The following is an 8,299-nucleotide window of genomic DNA, read 5'->3' as shown; positions in this document are numbered from 1 at the left end:
CCACGTCTTCCTTCCTGTGGAATCCTCGGGGCAGATTGCAGTTAAAATATTTTAGCCATAAAACGTTGAAAACAATGAAGTGTGTCAAAACAAAGCAAGAAATAATCCCCCAGCAACAGTAACAAATCAACCAGCAGTCAAACGGAAGAAAACTAGAAGGAATCAAGTTCAGCAAACAATTCTGTAAAAAACACACTGAATCAAGGTAATTTTGACTTGCCATCTAAATGATCCCAGGGATGGATGGATGGATGGATAGATAGATAGGTAGGAGAACATCAATCATGAAAAAGTGCAATCCTGTGGAAAAAGATGACTGCAGTACCTATACAAGTTTATATGGAAGGAGATTGTCCCTCCGATGATGGGTAAAGGGCATGTAGCATTTTCAGGCTCAGCATGCAGGCCAGCCTCCTTCAGGGCAGATTGGGCTCTTGTGGCCATAGTTCAGCTGGTGGCCAATGTTTTGCTGTAATGCCTACATTGCGTTATTCTGAAGTACTATGGAGCTGGAGGCAGAGAGAAGTTGGCCACTGAGATTTTGCAGCAGGAGCAGCCATTTCGCTTTCCCCACAATGCTTTGGGACTGACAACATCTGCGGTATTATGGGAAAAACTAGGGTGACCATATTTGGGAAACCAAAAAAGAGGACACCTAGTGTGTGTGGGGGGGAAGCAGCTTTCTGAGTCCTGCAGAAAGTACGTTATTCCCCCGCCACCTTAAAGAACCCGATTGGAGTTGAGGAGGGGAAAGGATTTCATTCTGCACCACCACCATCCACTCCAATTGGGGCCTTTTCTATAATGTCCACGAATGACCCACTTTCCCCTTTAAGACCTCAATTGGAGCTCGGGGTGGGGGAATGATGTGCCTCAAGAAAGCATGTCATTCCCTCCTGCCATGCTAATGGCAACCTTAAAGAGGAAGGTGTGTCATTCCAGGACATTATTGAAAATTATAGAAAATCCCCCCTGACACCATGGAAAGAACAAAAACCAGGACAAATCCGGGGAAATCCTGACAGTTGGTCACCCTAGGAAAAACAAAATGGCAGATGTTGGCATCCAGAGGAACACTGTCATTCCATACATTAAAGGAAACCCCCTCTGCTCTGCTGTGTTAAAAGGTAAGAAGCCACCCTGTAATTGAAATTGAATTCTGCCCCAGGGCGAAAGAGATTGCCCACCCCTCGCACTGTTCAGTAGACAAAAGCAGACAAATGAACTCTGTTGGTACAGGTTGTTGCAGAATGTAGAAGGAGTTTATGTCTGCATAATTTTGCACTTTTCACTGTGTAGAAATGGGGATCTAAGAAGCTGCCATAGCAGGGGTCCGTTTCTTCTTGGATGGCAATGCCTTTTCCCCAGCTCTGGTATTTGAGAACCATCCCGTTGAGGTTGCTGGGCTGTGAACCTGGGGCCTTTATTTGTGCAAAATACGTGTGCTGCTGCTTGCAAACTGTAGCTCTCCCCACAGCAATGCAGAGCCGCTGGCTTTAAAACTGATGCTAAAATCATGTGCTGGGGTTTGGGGTGGAGGTCAAGAAGTGCCCTGGACTGTCGCCTATTAACAGTTCCTCTTCTTGGAAATGGTTGTCTAACATGTAGAAACTTGCAGCAGCCTGGAGCGTTCTTACACCCAGGATTATGTGTATTCTGAATTCAAGAAATCCACAACGAACTGGGCAGCTTATGCGTACGTGTGCTATGTTTGCTGCAAGGTTAGCCATAGCAGCCCAAAGCGAAAACGGGCTTTGGCATGTCAACGGTTTTACAAAGATACATATATTACAGTTTTCTTTATATACACACGTCACACACGTACATCACATACATCACGTTTTTTCTTTTTTCCAAAATGTCGTTTAAGTGAGCAGAAGGTCCTTTAAAAACCCCATGTAGGCTTTGCCAGCCACTGCCTTGGGTGATAGGAGGAGGTCCAAACTAGATCTCAGAAATGTTATTCACATCTTTATTTTAGCCTTTGTGTGGCTAGTTTTTTTTTTTTTTTTTTAAATAATTAGCAGGCATGTAGAAGGGTGACCAGAACAGGATTGTGATGCAGAGGGAGGAGGCGTTTCACTTTTTGCCCCGATAGGGTCCTGATCCAGAATCCCCCTCCCAGCCGCATTATTTGCATTGAGAGGAAAGTTCCGATTGGTCCCGATACCATGCAGATGTGTTGAAGTCATTTTTGGTGATGCAGCTGGAGTATCTGCACTCCACTGCAAATAAGAAGGCACGAACATAGGTTTTATTAATTTATAATGATTACGTCTAGTAGACCTCCCTTGCCAGTTTTTTATTTTAATGGTGTGCTCGAGGTTGGCTGCCTGTTGATCTGCTTCACTTCTGGCTCATTCATTGGTGACCTCATATAGAGCCTCATCTAGAGTATTGCGTCCAGTTCTGGGTCCACAATTCAAGAAGGACGCAGACAAGCTGGAGCGTGTTCAGAGGAGGGCAACCAGGATGATCAGGGGTCTGGAAACAAAGCCCTATGAAGAGAGACTGAAAGAACTGGGCAGGTTTAGCCTGGAGAAGAGAAGATTGAGGGGAGACATGATAGCACTCTTCAAATACTTAAAAGGTTGTCACACAGGAGGGCCAGGATCCTCCCAGAGTGCAGGACACAGAATAACGGGCTCAAGTTAAAGGAAGCCAGATTCCAGCTGGACATCAGGAGAAACTTCCTGACTGTTAGAGCAGTACGACAATGGAATCAGTTACCTAGGGAGGTTGTGGGCTCTCCCACACTGGAGGCCTTCAAGAGGCAGCTGAACAACCATCTGTCAGGGATGCTTGAGGGTGGATTCCTGCATTGATCAGGGGGTTGGACTTGATGGCCTTGTAGGCCCCTTCCAACTCTGCTTTTCTATGATTCTATGACCTATCTTAGGTCAGACCCAGTGCTGGCTGCAGGTTTTTAAGGACAAGATTCTCTGTTCTCATCACGATTGTTAGCTGCTCTCGCTGAGTTGGGACAACATGCTAATCAAGGGTTGTTTCCCATTCTGTTCCTATTACCCCCTGCCCAGTTGATTAGTGTGTCGTCCGAACTCAGCCAGAGCAGCAAGAGCAGCTAACATTTGTGATTAGCCTTTGTCTCCTCATTGCCACCTCTTGCTTGCTTGACAGGCAGAGAACCAGGGAACAAGCAGGCTGTGGCATCTCCTTCCTTCTCAATACCACTACTGTTGTCTGGGTGAGAGCGAGAGGCAAGTGAACAAGCAGGTTGCAGTGGTGAAGACGAGGAGTAGATCCGGGGCTGGGGCCCACCCTCGACGCCAGCCCTGGTCTGATCCTTCAAGATTTTTCGGCTGAAGAGCAGCAGCTGGTACACTTCAAAAGCAGAAGTGAGTGGAGGATGCGTCATTGTATATACCACAAAAGAACGCTCCTTCCTGTTGCTTACACGAGATAAGGAATGTCATGGTTGCGGTCTCCATTCCACTGCTGCTGAAGAAAACCTAGAGCCCACATATCATTGGGGGGGGGGGAGGCTGTGCAAGCTTGTGATATGCCCCCCTCCTTCACCCACCCCACAATCCCATTGTATACATACAGTTTTATTTAGTTGTAGAAGTTACATATTCTACATTTCTGAGTCCATGGACTCCATTAGGACTATTCTTCTACCATGTCCTCAAACGCCCTTCCCTCCTCCCCTTTTGCTATTTTAAAAAAAAAGATAATCTAAAGCAAGTGACAATGTTTGGTGACTGTTTGGTATCTTTTGGGTTGGTCCTAACTGTTAATAACAGTATTATCCTGTTTTGATTTATTTTTTCTTTATTGGATCAACATGTCTGTAATAAGTAGCACTTCACAGTGTTACTTTTCTGGCTGTATACATTGCAAAATCATGAAATATCTCCCCCAAAGTCAATTTCTCTTGCAAGTTCACACTCGACAGACAAAATAGCTTAGGCGGCTTAATTGGTCTTGTCCCATAGTAGAATGCCTGCAGTTTTTGATGAGTGTTTGGAACTTTTTCCAGCTTCTGCCACAATCCATGCACAACTTCATGGGAAATTAGTTTGCACTTCTTCAGAAGTCAGGATATCAGCAAGGGCTGGCCCTCTTGTGAGGAAAAGGGAATCCCCTGCCTCAGGTGGATCAGAAAGGGCAGCAAATTGTGCTGTTCCACCACTGGGCCCCTCACATCATCCTGTAATTGACCAAAGTAATAACAGTGCCTGTCTATTCCGAAATAAGCATCATTGAATTCAGCGTGGCTTACTCCCAGCAAAGTTGGTATAAGATTGCAGTCTGGGGGCTTTGCTAGACCTACCTGTGAATCCGTTTGGGAGTAGGGGCGAGCCTGCACTGCAGCTAGCGCGAGCCGTCGCCCCAGTTTACATGTGACACGCGACAGGGTAAGGGAAAGCCCCGTCGCGTCAGCCAATTGTTTAAATCTTAAAGGGGCCATGTCTTCAGGAGCGCACCAACAACAAGGTAGGTATTTTTTTAAGGGTTCCCCACTCCCCCCTGCTCCCAATTCCCCCCGCAATGTCCAATGCCCCCCCACCTGCCCGCCATGTCCGATCCCCCGCCCACCCTCGCTCGCTCACCCCCCCCGCTCACCATATCTGATCCCTGCCTGCCCCCCCACCCCCTGCCATGTCTGACGCCCCCTCCGCCCTCCTGGCCGTGATCTCCAATCCTCCCTGGCCGCGATCTCCCCACCCTGGCTCTGCTCTTCCCCCCCCCATCTCTCCCGCTGGGTCCGCTCTTCTCCCCCGACCCACATCTCCCCCCCTGCGATTCCCTCCCCCCGCCAGATGGGCACAGCGTCTCCTGGCTACTTGCAAGTAAGCTGCATAGCCAGGAAAAGCCATGGAACTGGCTAGACCTTCCTCAGCCCCGGACTCAGCTCAGGGATGTGGAAATACTGGGCCACAACCAGTGCCGGTTATCCCGGGCCAAGGGAGGGTTTAGCCCGGGCTGACCCCGGGTTCCCTTGTGCATCATCTGGACGCACAGGGATGAGTCCGGGTATCAGCCCAGGCTAAACCCTCATCTAGCAATGGCCCAAATCTAGTACAATTTGGGTGGTGTCTAAACATGTCAGATAAATTAATGAAATAGTAAGGGCACAACCCTATGCATGTTTAGGCAGAAAAAAGTCCTGCAATTTCCAGCCTTCCCCCAACCAGCATGGCTTGGCTGGGGGAATGATGAGAATTGTAGAACTTTTTTCTGTCTACACGTGCACAGGATTGTACCCTAGAATAATAATGTAATTATTATTATACTGTTGTTTTATACTTTGAATATTTTTATTTTTTGTGAACCGCCCAGAGAGCTCCAGCTATTGGGCGGTATAGAAATGTAATAAATAAATAAATAAATAAATAAATAAATAAATAAATAAATGATAAGAAGGGGATTATTGATACAACTGCATGTATCCTGCATTATTATTTTTAAAAAAGTGGCATATGTCAGCAGGGTTACCCATACCCCCTGTATCAATACCTTGCCAATTTGCCAATCATTCATTAGTCACCCCCAACTCCCCCCCCCCCAGCTCTGTGTTCCCCTCTCCTCCTTGCTGGAGCGACACAAAACCAAAGGAAGCACCCTAGAAATAACTATGTAATATTGATGCAAAACGAGGCACATGAAAAGCCACAACATGGGTATAGAAAAGCTGCGATAGCACCATGCAGCGGGCACAGTTGTAATGATTCATAAAGGGCCTGTTCATACGACACTTCAGGTTCTGTGGTTAGCGGAACTGTGGTTCTCTGGGGTTAGCACTAACCACAAGCCGTGTTGTCACACACAGCACTTTAAGCCACGGTTAGAGCAGCTAACTCTGCTGCAGACGGTCTGACTATGGGCAGTGAGTGAGCAGGGTTTAGCAAAACCCATCGCACAAGACACCTTAAACCCTGCTGCTTAACTAAAAGCCTTAACCGGCAGGGTTTAAGGTGTCTTCTGAATGGGCCCACTGTGAAGTAAAATTCAATGGCTAGAGCTGTGCTCGGTCTAACTTCAGAAGCTCAATGGGTGGCTGGTCTGTTCACCCTTTTCATGCAGAAAGTGTCGTCCGAAGCATCCAATGTCTGGTTCTCTGTGTTGCAGCAACTCAGTGCAGAAGAGAAAACATTCCATGTCTTGTATCCCTACTAGGCACAATTGGTTTCCAGGCGGGTCTTAGAATGCTCGCTGAGTATTTCCAGAGAAACGTTTTTGCACGAACTTTAAAATCCTTAACCTTGAGTCATAGGAATTGCACTAGACCTTCCTTCTTCCTGATAAACAGACAAAGCGTCTCTCTGGCATCTTAAATAATAGTGGATTTACAAGGCAATCCTGGTTCAGATGGGGCAGACAATCCACCAGCTCACCCCTTTGCTTCCCATCAAATATTTCACTTGGGGAAAAAAAATCTCTCCCATCTGGTGGGAGTCTCAACAGGACATCTTTGAACATACTGGATCCAGAGGCTTTGCTAGGCCTGGCTCCATGGGCTCCTGTCCCTGAATCTGTTTCCTAGGGCCCAGATCTATTCCCCAGGGCCTTGAGTGTCCATTGGAGTTTATTTGGATGAGAAATTAAGGGTCTAGCTCTGAGCACACGGTCGGTCCCTTGCAGGTATCCGGGAGGTGATTCTCAGTAGCTTTTGGCTTTGCAATTGAGGCAATGGTGTTTCAGCCCCTGGAGATCAATCCGGAGATGCTGAACAAACTGCTGTCCTGCCTAGGAGTTGTCCCTGGCGGGTGGCCTGTGGATGTGCTGGGGTTTGAGGAAGATTCCTTGATCACTGTGCCCAGTCCAACTTGTGCTCTGCTTTTGTTCTTTCCTCTTACTGCTCAGCATGAAAACTTCAGAATTAAGGGTCTGGCTTTGCCTGTTGTGGAATTTAAAAAAATCTTAGAAAGTATGTCTATGTTTGCATATATTGCTATAAATCAACATATGCCATTTTTTTGCCAATTGGTGTGCCATGGGATTGGGTCCCAAATTTTTTAAGAGCAATGTCCCTGAGTCTGGATCTCCCAGTTCCCTTTTCTCTCCGGCTGGAGATGAATCGGAATAGAGAGGGTGGAGCCCTGATGGGCAGAGAATCATGGGCTTGTTTCTTTTCTTTTTTTTAAAAAAATTGTCCATCAGTTCACTGGACAGCTGAGTTCTTCGCCCTCCTTTGACCGTTTGTACAGAGCTTCAGCCGCATAACCTGAGAGGACATTGCTTGCATGGGATATTTAATTAAGCAATTAGAAGAAGCCTGCCAGGACATTTGCATGCCTGTGCTGGAAGACCTGAGGACTCCATCCCTGACTTGTCCAGTTCTGGGTACCACACTTCAAGAAGCATGCAAATAAGCTGGAGGGGGGTCAGAGAAGGCAGCGAGGATGATCAGGGGACTCAAAACAAAGCCCTATGATGAGAGACTGAAAGAAATGGGCATGTTTAGCCTTGAGAAGAGAAGACGGAGGGGAGTCATGATAGCACTCTTCAAGTTCTTGAAAGGTCTTCACACAGAGGAGGGCCAGGATCTCTTCTCGATCCTCCCAGAGTGCAGGACACAGAATAATGGGCTCAAGTTACAGGAAGCCAGATTCTGGCTGGACATCAGGAAAAACTTCCTGACTGTGAGAGCAGTGTGACAGTGGAACCAATGACCTAGGGAGGTTGTGGGTTCTCCCACACTAGAAGCATTCAAGATACAGCTGGACAGCCATGCTTCAAGGTGGATTCCTGCACTGAGTAGGGGGTTGGATTAGGCCCCTTCCAACTCTATTATTCTATGACTCTACCCACCTTGGCAGTAAAAATATAATAATAGACAATTGAACGTGCTGCTCTTTAATGGTACCCCAAACCTACTTAATGGTGCAGCTACCTCTTGGGACACTCAGCCCTGATGCCCTAATATGCAGTCTTGCCCTATGGAGAAGGTTTATAACCAGTGATGGCTCGTGCTCATTGGGGCTGATGGGGCAGAGGGCAGGGCAGATACTCAATAGTCTACTGAGATTGTTGGAGGAGGGCAGGAGGAGAACATGCATGGTAAATGGCTGCTGCATGCCATGCATTGGAGCCAATGGTCCTGATTGGGGGGGGGGTTCTCTTCCACAACGGGTGGGGGACAGGCTGAGGGTTGCCATCCTATTCACCCCCAACATAGAGCCGCTTCTGGTTATAGCTCAGCAGTAAAGCACACACTTTACATGCTAAAAGTCCCTGGCCTTTCTGTGTAAGACTGAGGAAGGCCTGGTATGAAACCTTGGGAAGTGGCTGCCAGGAACACAGACAACATTAAGCTAGGTGGACCCTGTATAAG

This window comes from Elgaria multicarinata, chromosome 13 (genome assembly GCF_023053635.1).
Source record: "Elgaria multicarinata webbii isolate HBS135686 ecotype San Diego chromosome 13, rElgMul1.1.pri, whole genome shotgun sequence".
Classification (NCBI taxonomy): domain Eukaryota; kingdom Metazoa; phylum Chordata; class Lepidosauria; order Squamata; family Anguidae; genus Elgaria; species Elgaria multicarinata.
This window is presented reverse-complemented; position numbering follows the sequence as displayed.